Source organism: Piliocolobus tephrosceles, chromosome 11 (genome assembly GCF_002776525.5).
Source record: "Piliocolobus tephrosceles isolate RC106 chromosome 11, ASM277652v3, whole genome shotgun sequence".
Taxonomy (NCBI): Eukaryota; Metazoa; Chordata; class Mammalia; order Primates; family Cercopithecidae; genus Piliocolobus; species Piliocolobus tephrosceles.
In genome coordinates, this window is record NC_045444.1 from 105,379,657 (window position 1) to 105,393,003 (window position 13,347).

Below are 13,347 nucleotides of genomic sequence, written 5' to 3' on the forward strand. Positions count from 1 at the left end.
AGTATTATTATTAACCCCATCAGTTGAAGAAAAATGAGACCCAGAAAGGTTAAGCAAGTCGTTTAAGGTCACAGAACAAAGAAGGTGCCTGGATTTTCCTATGCACCTGTATCTGTGTGGACCCAAATCCCCGGCACTTCACAAGAGCTCCAGCGTCCCCTAGAAATCTAAGGACCGAAGGACCTGTTGACAAACTGCTCTACGACAGTAATGAGGCCTTAGAGCTGCAGCCAGACTGACTTCGAGTTTTGGCTGCATCCTATTCTGTGATCCTCGGCAGGTTCCTTCACTCTTTTGAGCCTCAGTTTCCCCATTTGTATAAAGAGGGTAAAAAACCACGCCTTTCTCTCGGGGTTATTGTGGGTATCCATTGAAAAGACTTGTGTGGAGCCCGGTGTCCGGCACCTAGTGAGAGCCTAGAACGGTTATTAGGATGTCTGAGTCTTTATCACTCGTGCGCAGCACAGCATGACCGTGAGCACAGGGTTGAAGGCGGTTCCCGGCGCCTAGCCTTTCGATAGGAACGTTTAGGGACGGGTGCACTTAAAGGAGCCGGTGGGCCTTAAGAGTCCAGCCGATGCTGCCATATAACGGGCCAGGGGAAAAGCCCAGATCCCAAGTGCCAACAGAGCAGCCGACCTCAGCCGACCTGAACCAAACCGCGGGCGAGGCCGCCTAGGGTGAGCGCCAGCGTTCAGAAGACGCGCTATCGCGAGATCTGTGGAACCCACGCGTTTACGAGCCGGAAGTGAGGGGCGGGCCTAATGGGGCGCGCTCCTTTTGAAACCTGAGACTGAGACCTGCGGAGGGCGAGGGCGGGTTGGAGGTCGCTGTCCTTTCTGGGAACCGAGCAGGGGTCGCAGGAGGGCGGGGATGGGTCAGCGCTCCCCTCTGAGTGGGGTTTGGCTGGGAGAGGCCACAGCTTCATCTTTGGGAAGCTACCCTGGGCCGGCCACACGCCGTGAGCCAGACTGGCGAGGCCCCTCTGCCGCCACAGTGCTCCTCGACCCGATAAACTCAGCCTAGCCCGAGCCTCCCGGCAACCTCCCTTTGGCTCCGCCTTTTAAAGGGCCTTTACGGTAAATAACCCCGACGCTTAGGGGGGCTTCTGCTTCTGGGCCCTAAAACTTACCCAGACTCCTTCCATGGCCATGCAAGAGGTCTTAGCAACGTGTTCACACGATCATGGTTTAAAAAATATATGTAAGTAGCAAAACTAAGATATTTTAAACCAAATCTGTTCTTAACGTATTTAAAGATTTTAACTTAACAGGTTTAAAGAGACCACTGTCTTTTTCCACTGTGACTGCCTATCTGGAAGCATTGGAGTGGCTGTGGGCAGTTTTAGGCATTTTGGAGTAGGGAATACACTGAGTTTGAGTTTATGTGGCTCGTGTGTACACTTACGTTTTTGCTAGGCTTCCAGGAATACCCCTAAGTCCCTACTGTGCTGAATTACAAGCACAGTGACCTGAGTGTTTCAGAAGTCTTGGTCATAGATGTCCAGCATCAAAAAAATGGGGAGATATATTGGTCACAGTATAAGGTAATGTGAAGTTCCTTGATCGCTTATGGCTCATAACAAAAGGCTTGGTAGTTTCCCAAGTTTGACAGCCATCCTAAAATAAGGAGTTGGAAAACTGGATCTTTTCTAAGCTAGCAGCGATAGCAAATTTTGATCCACCATTAGGGAGAGGAATGACTCAATTATCTTCCTTTTCTCTCCACAGAATAACAAAAATGTTGTTAAAGAGGCCATGAAAGAATACACAGCCAAAAAATGTGGTGAGAAAGTGCTTAGTGATATGCCAGGCAGTTAATTTAACAAATAGTGTTATTTTCAATTTTTTGTGTGTGATGTTTTTGGTATGAGCTTTTTCAATTTTGTAGAGTGATGTAATTTCTCGTTTTAAATATTTATATTTGTACCTACTTTTGTATTTTAAATTTTGTATTTTTTCTTAATGAATACCATGAGATTATATAAGCTCAGGCCCCCAAATCTACATCTGCCCTTGCATGGTTGTTATCCCCTCTGCTCAGGGCAGGGCATGTGTTTATTCTCCTAAGTTTTGAGATGAGGAGATGGAAGCCCAGAGAGGTCAAATCTCTTACCCAAGGCTTTGCTGCTGAGACCAGCAGAACTAGAACTAGAACCCAGATCTTTTGGTTCAGTTCAGACGTTTGGTCACACCAGAGAAGTGTCCTAATCTAAAACATTTCGCCATCTTCAGGGAGTGGAGTTGAAGTGTGTCTGCTTGGCCTGCCTTTGGGTTCTGGATTGTACCTAGCCCAATGAAGCTAAAAGGGAATTATGTTTCTGAAGTGCCTCCCAAATCTCAAATGATGGCAGCCTACTCTGTGGTCTCTCACCCACCTCTCCCCCTGCAATGAAAGAAGGCTAGCATCTGGTAAGAGACAACCGCTGATGAACTTCAGTCATGGGACCTCTGTGTCAGGGTGGGAAGTATGGAATCCTTGAACAGAAACAGAATCCGCTGGTGAACCGGCTGTGTGTGAATATGCATGGGAACATGTCTTTGTTATTTCTCAAGCCAAGTATATTTTTGGTCTGTTTCCCTGGAGACTTATAGGGAATAGGGAGAGGCCTTATCAAGTGTAGTATAATTTTGCCAGTCCCACTTCCTTTCCAATTCCCCAAATTAGTCACCCCATCTCTCCACCTGGACTGATTTTTCCAAGGTCACTAACAACTTCTTTTTTGTTAAATCCAACTTTTCAGTCTTTATCTTTCATCAACTCTCCCTGCTGCCTGTGTTCTGCACCCAGGCTGGAGTGCTGTGGCACTATCTCAGTTCACTGCAACCTCTGCCTCCCAGGCTCAAGCAATCCTTCCACCTCTGCCTTCCTAGTAGCTGGAACTGCAGGCTCGTGCCACCATGCCCGGCTAATTTTTTGTATTTTTGTAGAGATGGGGGTTTCACTATGTTGCCCTGGCTGGTCTTGAACTCCTGAGCTCAAGTGATCCTCCCACCTTAGCCTCCCAAAGTACTGGTATTACAAGTAAGCCACCATACCTGGCCTCCCAGTGGTTTTTTTCAAATGTAAATCTGATCCACCTCCACTTAAAAATTCATCATTGCTCCTCATTGCTTTTAGGATAAAGACTCAGTTGAACCCAGTCATCTCCAGTGTAGTCCCAGTCACTCATATTGATCTTTCATTTCTCCCACGAGCCATCCACCTCCCTGACACAAGACTTTTGCACACGGTCCTTTTATTTATACCTACTATTTCCAGACATTATTTTGGTGCTGGGGATACGAAGGTGAACAAAGCAGGCAAAAATTCCTGCCATTCTAGAGTTCACTTTCTCGTGGTTGCTTTTTGGTTGGAATGTTCTTGACCTTTTTGTTTTGTTTTGTTTTTGTGTTTTTTTTGTTTGCTTTTTCGTAGGAGGGAGTTTAGGATTTATTTATTTATTTTAGAATAACAGCTTTATTGAGATATAATGCACACACCTTAAAACTCATAAAATTCACCCATTTAAAATGTGCAGTTCAATTTAGGATATTCAGAGTTGTAGACCAGGCATGGTGGCTCACATCTGTAATTCTAGCTCTTTGGGAGGCCAAAGTGGGTGGATCACTTGAGGTCAGGAGTTCAAAACCAGCCTGGCCAACATGGTGAAACCCCGTCTCTACTACAAATACAAAAAAATTAGCCGGGTGTGGTGGCGGGCACCTATAATCCCAGCTACTTTTGGAGGCTAAGGCAGGAGAATTGCTTGAACCCAGGAGTCGAAGGTTACAGTGAGCCGAGATCATGCCACTGCACTCCAGCCTGGGTAACAAAGCAAGAGTTGGTCTCAAAAAAAAAAACCAAAACAAAAGAATATTCAGCGTTGTGAATATTGATCCTACCATCACCACAGTCAATTTTGAATTTTTTTCATCACCCCAGAAAGAAACCTTAAACCCATTAGTAGTCACTACCCCCAACTCCCCCAGCCTAGACCGCCAGTCTAGTTTCTCTCTCTTTGGATTTGCCAGTTTTGTTCGTTTCATATAAATAGAATCATGTGGTCTTTCGTGACTAGCTTCTTTCACTTGGCATAATGTTTTCACGCTTCTTCCATGGTGCCATGCCGTAGCATGTATCAGTACTTCAATTTTATTGCCAGGTAATATTCCATGGTGTGATAGACCACATTTTGTTTATCTGTTCATTTGTGGAAGGACAGTTGGGTTATTTCCACCCTTTGGCTGTTATTAATAATGCTGCTCTGAACATTCATGTACAATTTTTTGAATGAACATACATCTTCATTTTCTTGGGCATAAACCTAGGATTGGAATTGCTGGATCATATGGTAGCTTTATTTTCAACTTTTTGAGAAACTGCGAGATTTTTACAAAGTGGCTGTACCATTTTACCTTCCCACCAACAGTATATGAGAATTCCAGTTTCTCTACATCCTTGCTATTATAGGTTGCATTGTGGCTCCTCAAAATTCTTGTGTTGAAATCCTAATCCCCCGTACCTCATAATGTGAACTTATTTGGAAATAGAGTCATTATAGATGTAATTAGTGAGGCTAAGATGAGATCATATTGGAGTAGGTTGGGCCCCTTATGCAACATTACTGGTGTCTTTTATAAAAATGGGAAATGTGGACACAGACACGCAGCCAGGGAGAATGGCACATGAAGACTGGAATTATACTGCCATAGCCAAGGACTTACCAGAAGCTAGGAGAGAAACCTGGAACAGATCCTTCCTTGGGGCCTTCAGAGGGAGCATGGCCCTGTTGATAACTTGATCTTGGACTTCTTGCCTCCAGAACATGAGATAACAAAGTTCTGTTGTTTAAGTCACTCAGTCTGTGGTACTTTGTTATGGCAGCTTTAGCAAACTGATACACTCTCTGACACTTGTTGTTTTCCATTTTTGTAATTATAACCATTCTACTGGGTATGAAGTGGTATCTCATTTGATTTTGATTGGTACTTCCCTATGCAAATGATGTTGAGCATGCTTTCATGTGCTTATTAACCATTTGTATATCTTCTGATAAATGTCTATTCAAATCCTTTGCTTCTTTAAAAAAATTGGGTTGTCTTTTTTATTACTGATTTTTAGGAGTTCTTTTTTTTTTTTTTTTTTTTGGGATGGAATCTGGCTCTGTCACCCAGGCTGGAGTGCAGTGGCCGGATCTCAGCTCACTGCAAGCTCCGCCTCCTGGGCTTACGCCATTCTCCTGCCTCAGCCTCCCAAGTAGCTGGGACTACAGGCACCCGCCACCTCGCCCAGCTAGTTTTTTTTTTTTGTATTTTTTTAGTAGAGACGGGGTTTCACCGTGTTAGCCAGGATGGTCTCGATCTCCGGACCTCATGATCCGCCCATCTTGGCCTCCCAAAGTGCTGGGATTACAGGCTTGAGCCACCGCGCCCGGCCAGGAGTTCTCGATGTAGTCTAGATAGAAGCCCCTTATTACATATATGTTTTGCAAACATTTTCTCCTATGCTCAGGTATCTTTTCACTTTCTTTTTTTGTTTTAGAGACAGGGTCTTCCTCTGTCACCCAGGGTGGAGTGCAGTAGTACTATTATGGCTCACTGAGCTCACTGAGGTTGCAAACTCCTGGGCTCAGAAATCCTCCTACCTCAGCCTCCTGAGTAGCTAGGACTACAGGGGTGTGCCACCAGGCCTGGCTAATTTTTTTTCTTTTTTTCTTTTTAAGAGATGGAGTCTCACTATGTTATCCAGCCTGGTCTTGAACTCCTGGCTTCAAGCAATCCTCCCACCTCAGCCTCCCAAATTATTGGGATTATAGGCTTGAACCAGTGAGCCCAGCCGTGTTTTCACTTTCCTGATGGTGTCCTTTGAAGCACAAAAGTTTTTAATTTTGATGAAGTCCAATTTATCTATTTTATAACTTTATTGTTTGTTTTGGTGTTATATCTAGTCCCCTTCTGTCTTGGTCTACCTCAAATGCCACTTCCTCAGGGAATATTGCATTTCTTTAATATATGCAAACTATCTTTGCAATTACAAATTTCTTTTGAGTGAGATTCGTTTGGTTGTCCTCCAGTCTGGACTGTAAATTCCAAGAGAGTAGGGTCCAAGTTAGGTTTCTGTCTTCCCATTGTGTCCCTATGCCCCAGCACAGTGCCTGCTGGGTAGCAGGTGCTCAGAGTTGCTGAATGAATAAATGCTGAGTTGACTCTGGACCATTCCCTCCATGAAACGCTCTTTTTTTTTTTTTTTTTTTTCGAGATGGAGTCTCGCTGTGTTTCCCAGGCTGGAGTGCAGTGACACGATCTCAGCTCACTGCAACCTCCGCCTCCTGTGTTCAAGTGATTCTTCTGCCTCAGCCTCCCGAGTAGCTGGGATTACAGGCACCCACCACCACACCTGGCTAATTTTCTGTATTTTTAGTAGAGATGGGGTTTCACCATGTTGGCCAGGATGATCTCAAACTCCTGACCTCAGGTGATCCGCCTGCCTCGGCCTCCCAAAGTGCTGGGATTACAGGTGTGAGCCACCTCCTGCTTTTCCTCCTACTTCTCCAACTGCTCCTCAGTCTGTCTGCTGATTCCTCTTCATTTATCCATCCAGCAGAGACAGAAGGTTAAGTAGGATTGGGATCGGGGGCACAGGCCCTAGCCCTCCTCTCCTCTCACCCTTCACACTCCACCTCCACTACCAGGGCTTTAATGACCATTTTTAGACTAACGACTCTCAAATCTGTTAACTACCTAGATGGCTTTCCTAAGCTGCATATCCAACTGCCTACTGGATGCCTCTAGTAGAATGTCATATAGATTGCTAAAATGCAACATGGTCACAGCCTTTATCTTTCCTTACCCCCAGTCCCAATCCTGCTTAACTTTCTATCTCAAACCTGTTGCCCCAAACCTGAAATCCAGGCGTTATCTGTCTTAGGTCAGTTTCCCCAGAAATAGACCCTGAGATGAATATTAGTATGCAAGTGATTCATCAAGGGAGTACTCCCAGGGGAAAGCAGGAGGATGTGGAGAAAGCAGGACAAAACATGGGGGTAAAAGTCAAACAAGAGTGCAGTTTTAGGCCAAGCCCCACAGAGGTACTTGGCCTGATGCCACAGGGGAACACTTGGAACTTGCCCTGACTCCATTCCAATTGTCTGGAAGAGTTTGTATAGAATTGGTATTATTTCTTCCTTAAATGTTTAGTGGAATTCACCAGGGAAGCTAACTGGGCCTGAAGTGTCCTTCGTGGGAAGGTTTCTAGCTACACGTTCAATTTCTTTGATAGCTATCTGGTTACTTTGATTCTCTGTTTCTTAAGATTTTTGGTAAATGAACACAAAGAATGTGTGGCAATGTCTAGATTTCGGGGGTTAACAGGTTGAGATAGAAGGTTAACCAGGATTGGCTGGTTATTAATATAGTCACTATGAATTTCTTTTAGTGTTGGCATTGTATGTCTTTTAACCTATTTGTTTCCTTATATTTAAAGTGTGTTTCTTTTAGGCAGCATGTAGTTGGGTCTTTTTTTTTTTTTTTTAATCCAAACTGACAATCTGTGCCATTTAATTAATGAAATTACATTTAATGTGATTTTTAAAATATGATTAGGTTTGTCAGCACTTTGCTATTTGTTTTCTATTTGTCCTATCCATTCTTTGTTTCCTTTTCCACCTGCTTTTGAGTTGACTATTTTTGTGTTTTTTAAAAATTCTGCTTTATTTTCTTAATTGGCTTTTTGCTATAACTCTTATTTTTTGACAGGGTCTCGCTCTGTTGCCCAGACTGTAGTGTAGTGGCATGATCACATTTCACTGCAGCCTCAAACTCCTGGGCTCAAGCAGTCCTCCCTCCTCAACCTCCCCAGTAGCTGGGATTACAAGTATGCTCCACCATACCTGGCTAATTTTTAAATTACTTTAGAGACAGTGTCTAGCTCTGTTGCCCAGGCTAGTCTTGAGCTCTTGGCTTCCAGTGATCCTCCTGCCTTGGCTTCCCAAAGTGCTGGGATTATAGGAGTGAGCTACCACATCTGGCCTGTAATTATTTAATTATTTTAGTGGTTGCCGTATGGTTTATAACATACATCTTAAATTTATCATAGTCTATGTATTCAGGTTCACTAATCTTTTCTTCTTTTACATTTAATCTGCCAATCCTTTTCAGTGTATAATTCATCTCACACATTGTAGCTTTCATCTCTGGATGATCAATTTAGGTCTTTAATTTTATGCACCTTCTAAGTGTCTGCTTAACTTTTGTATGTACAAAATACAGTTGTAACAATTGTTTTACTGTCCTTGTCTGATAATCCTAACACCTATGTCAGTTCTCGGTTGATTTATTTTTCTCCTCCGTATAGGTGATATTTTTCTGCTTCTTTGTAAGCCAGGTAATCTTTGATCAGGTGCCAAACATTGTAAAGTTTACTTTGTTGGGTACTAGATTATTTTGTATTCCTTTAATTATGTTTGAACTTTGTTCTGGGATGCAGTCACTTGGAAATGGTTTGATCCTTTTGAGTTTTGTTTTAAGCTGGGCTATAAAGGAAATCTCAGGAAATTTTATAGGATTGAAATCTCTGACAAATTAAGCTAGAAATCAATAACAAAAAACAACTAGAAGATTACAAAATATTTGGAAGTTAAGCAATACACTTGCTAAAAATGGTCTTATGGGCCAAAGAAATCACAGTGGAGATAAGACAATGTTTAAAACTAAATGATAACAGAGAAATGGCGTATCAAAATTGTGAGTTCATTGAAAGTGCTTACAAGGAAAAGAAAAAAAACCTGTAGGGGTATTTTGATAATTGTTCAATGTATATTGGAAAAGATGGCATTCTGCAGCTATTGGGTATGATACTTATATGTCATCTAGATCAGTTTTGTTAATCATGTTATTCAAAATCTCCTATATCCTAATGATGATTTCTTGTCTACTTATTCTACCATTTATTGAGAGCGATGTGCTAAAAGAATCTCCAACTATTATTATGGATTTCTGTCTTTCTCCTTTTAGACCTGTTAGTTATTACTTTATGTTTTGAGGCTGTTTTTAATTGAATATATATTTAGGATTTTATATTTTCCTCTTAAAATTTCCCTTTCATTATTATGAAATGTCTCTTATTATCTCTAGCAATACTTTTTTCCTTATGTTTATGATACCAGTACAGATACACCAGCTTTGTTCTGGTGTTTTCATGGCTTACTTTTTTTTTCTTTTTTAAAAAAAAATCTCTTTCCTTCCTTCCTTCCTTCCTTCCTTCCTTCCTTCCTTCCTTCCTTCCTTCCTTCCTTCCTTCCTTCTTTCCTTTCCTTTCCTTGACTTTCCTTTCCTTTCTCTCTTTCCCCTCCCTTCTTTTCTTTTCCTTTCTTTTCTTTTCCTTTCCTTTCCCTTTCTTTTTCTTTTCTTTTTTTCTTTCCGGAGTCTCACTCTGTTGCCCAGGCTGGAGTGCAGTGGCACGATCTCAGCTCACTGCAACCTCCACCTCCTGAGTTCAAGTGATTCTCATGCCTCAGCCTCCCAAGTGGCTAGGATAACAGGCGTGCACCACCACACCTGGCTAATTTTTATATACTTAGTAGGAACGGGGTTTCACCATGTTGGCCAGGCTGTTCTCAAACTCTTAACCTCAGGTGATCCACCCACCTCAGCCTCCCAAAGTGCTAGGATTACAGGCATGAGCCACCACACCCGGCCAGAAATTCCTTTATTTCCAACCTTTATGCATCCTTATGTTTAAGGTGTGTCTTCTATAACAGCATATAGTTGTTTTTTTCTTGTCCAGTCTGAAAATCTTTGCCTTTAACTACTGATACTCCAGGGTTTAAAGTATAGCATTTTACCATTTTTTTCCATTTTTCACGTCTGTTTTTTATTATTAAAACAGATGTTTTATTATTAAATAAAAAAATCTGTTTTTTATTTATTTTTTTAACTCTTTCTTGCCTTCTTTGGATCAATCAATATTTTTCTAATTATTTCATTTTCCTGCTCTATAAATTAGTAGTCACGTGTTTGCTCTTATTGTTATTTTATTACTCTAGATATTATAGCATGCATCCTTGACTTAATTAAGTCACTCTTGAATTAGTACTTTCACCCTTTTCTAAATAACTCTAGGGACCTTATGACACTTTAATTCAGTTTAGCATTAGCCTGGCTTTCATGTTATTGTTGTCATGTTTTGTTTTGTTTTGTTTTGTTTTGTTTGAGACAGTGTCTTGCTGTGTTGCCCAGGCTGGCCTTGAACTCTTAGGGACAAGTGATCTGTTCTCCTCAGCCTCCTGAGTAGCTGAGATTACAGGAATGTGCCACCACACCTGGCTACAGCAAGGCTTTTGACAGAAATGGTTAGAAGAATTCAAAACTGAGGATTCTAGTGCTGAGGGTGTGATATTTTGTGTTATTGGTCAGTAAGACTGTCTCTTACTTGACATATGAGTCCCGAAGATGGTAAGAGTTGATTTATTTAGACAGAGTTAATTTTAATTAGTGAAAACTAAATAACTGACTTGTACTTTGGTCTGATATATGGTTGTTTCACTTTTGCTGCAGTAGCACCTACAAGAGGACCAACATTCCCCAGGAAATTCTGTCCTTTAAAACCATGAGATGAATAACCTTGGTCTGGAAGGTATTCATAGAAAGAAGCTTAGAATATTTGATTTTTGAGCATGAATTAACTGTACAGTCATCAATTAAATAAGCTGATTCGCTGAGTAATTGTTGAGATTATCTTTCTGGACACTGAATAATGCTAGCCCAAAATGGGGATTTGACATTGATATATTCTTTGCTATTAACAAATCCAGTTTTCTTTCTTCCTCCTATCCTCCCTCCCTCTTTCTTTCTTCCTTTCTTTTCCTTTCATTTGCCTTCCTTTCCTTCCTTCCCTTCCCTTTCACAATATTTTACGTTTAAAAAATTATGAAATCCATCATGCACACTTCAATGTGTTAAATGTATATGTACATTTTAAAGATTAATAGTCCAGTGAACATCTGTGTACCCACTACTCAGGGTGAGAAACAAATATAACGATGGTCTCATGTGTTCCCTATGGGCCCTTCCCCAATTCTTCCTTCTCCACAGAGACCACTTCCACCTGCCTTCTGTGGTAGTTATCTTATAGTCCTCTTCATAATTTCTAATACCTCTGAATTCTTCTAATATATATATATATAATATATATATTCTTTATATATAAATTATATATATATATAAGTTCTTCAGTTTTCACTAATTAAAATTAACTCTGTCTAAATAAATTAACTCTTACCACCTTCAGGACTCATGTCTTAAGTAAGAGACATTCTTACTGACCAATAACACAAAATATCACACCCTCAGCACTAGGATCCTCAGTTTTGAATTCTTTTAACCATTTCTGTCAAAAGCCTTGCTGTAGCCAGGTGTGGTGGCACATTCCTGTAATCTCAGCTGCTTGGGAGGCTGAGGAGGGCAGATCACTTGTCCCTAGGAGTTCTATATATATGAATAATTTACTCTCTATATAGTAATTTTTGTGTATACACACACACACACACACACACACAACTGGATCAGTAAGGAATTTACACTTACTACTTTAGATGAAGAACCCCAGGAGAAGGTAAGATGACACAGTCTCTGGGACAGAAGTGACCTCATTTTCCCTGAAAGTTTACAGGGCAAAGTCACAAGTGAGTCTGTTATGTTTGGGGTGTTTGTCCTCTTCAAATCTCATGTTGAAATGTAACCTTCAGTGTTAGAGGTGGGACCTGGTGGGTGGTGATTCGATCATGGGGGTGGATCTTTCACGAATGGCTGAGCACCATTTCTTGGTGATGTTCTCTCCCAGTTAGTTCACATGAGATCTGGTTGTTAAAAAGAATCTGAGACCTCCCCCTTCTCTCTTTTGCTCCATCTCTTCACCATGTGATGTGCTGTCTCCACTTTGTGCCATGACTGCAAGCTTCCTAAGGCTTTCACAAAAAGCTGATGCTGGCACCATGCTTCCTGTACAGCCTGCAAAAACATGAGCCAAATGAAAGCCTGTTTTCTTTATAAATTACCTAGTCTCAGGTATTTCTTTATAGCAGCACAAGAATGAACTAACACAGAGTCTATGGGAAATAGGACTCAAAAAATTGGTGGCAGGGTGAAGTGTCACCCAAATATTGGTCATCGGGCAGGAATATGGTCAGGGGGAGTAGGCTACTCTTATTTTCTCACTCAGAGTTCCCACAGCCTACTTTCAGCTCTAGGGAATGGGTCAGAACAAAACATTTTTGTGGCAGTGAAATAAATATCTTTAGATACTCCACATAGGAGGGTAAGGAGGGAAGAACAGGAACTTCATCAACACATGATATATTAATACATTTTAACTACAAAGAACTACCTGAGACTGGGTAATTTATGAAGCAAAGAGGTTTAATTTACTCACAGTTCCTCAGGCTTAACAGGAAGCATGGCTGGGAGGCCTCAGGTAACTTACAATTGTGGTGGAAGGGTTAGGGGAATCAAGCATGTCTTACCATGGTGGAGCAGGAAAGAGCGAGAGTGAAGGGGGAAGTGCCACACACTTTCAAACAACCAGATCTTGTGAGAACTCACTGACTCTCATAAGAACAGCAAAGGGGAACTCCACCCCCTTGATTCAGTCACCTCCCACCAAGCCCCTCCCTGACATGGGGATTACAATTCGAGATAAGATTTGGGTGAGGACAGAGCCAAACCATATCATTCCACCCCTGGGCCCCTTCGAAATCTCATGTCCTCACATTTCAAAGCCAAGTATGCCTTCCCAACAGTCCCCCAAAGTCTTAACTCATTCCAGCATTAACTCAAAAGTCTAAGTCCAGAGTCTCATTTGAGACAAGGCAAGCCCTTTCTGCCTATGAGCCTGTAAAGTAAAAAACAAGTTAGTAACTTCCAAGATACAATGGAAATACAGGAATTAGGTAAATGCTGCCATTGGATGTACCATTCCAGGGTTTGGAGGACGGTGGCCCTTTTCTCATGTTTCCACTAGGCAGTGCCCCGGTGGGGACTCTGTGTCAGGGCTCCAATCCTGCATTTCCCCACTGCACTGCCCATGAGGGCTCTGCCCCTGCATCTGATTTCTGTCTGGACATCCAGGCATTTCCACACATCCTCTGAAATCTAGGTGGAGATTACAAAACCTCAACTCTTGCACACCCGCAGGCCCAACATCACATGGAAGCTGCCACGTCTTGGGGCTTGCAACCTCTGAAGCAATGGCCAGAGCTGTACCTTGGCCCCTTTTAGCCATGGCTAGAGCTAGAGTGGCTGGGATCCAGGGCATCATGTCCCAAGGCTGCACAGAGCAGCTGGAGCCTGGGCCTGGACCATGAAACCATTT

At 42.1% G+C, this 13,347-nt stretch overlaps 1 long non-coding RNA gene across 1 annotated transcript; it reads left to right on the forward strand.

Moving 5' to 3' along the window:
• The first annotated feature begins 1,017 nt into the window (after positions 1–1,017).
• Positions 1,018–10,670, forward strand: LOC111546083. Its single transcript, XR_002732641.1, has 4 exons — positions 1,018–1,203; positions 1,731–1,785; positions 2,235–2,411; positions 10,536–10,670. It is a non-coding gene; the product is annotated as an uncharacterized LOC111546083 (long non-coding RNA).
• Positions 10,671–13,347: the final 2,677 nt, after the last annotated feature.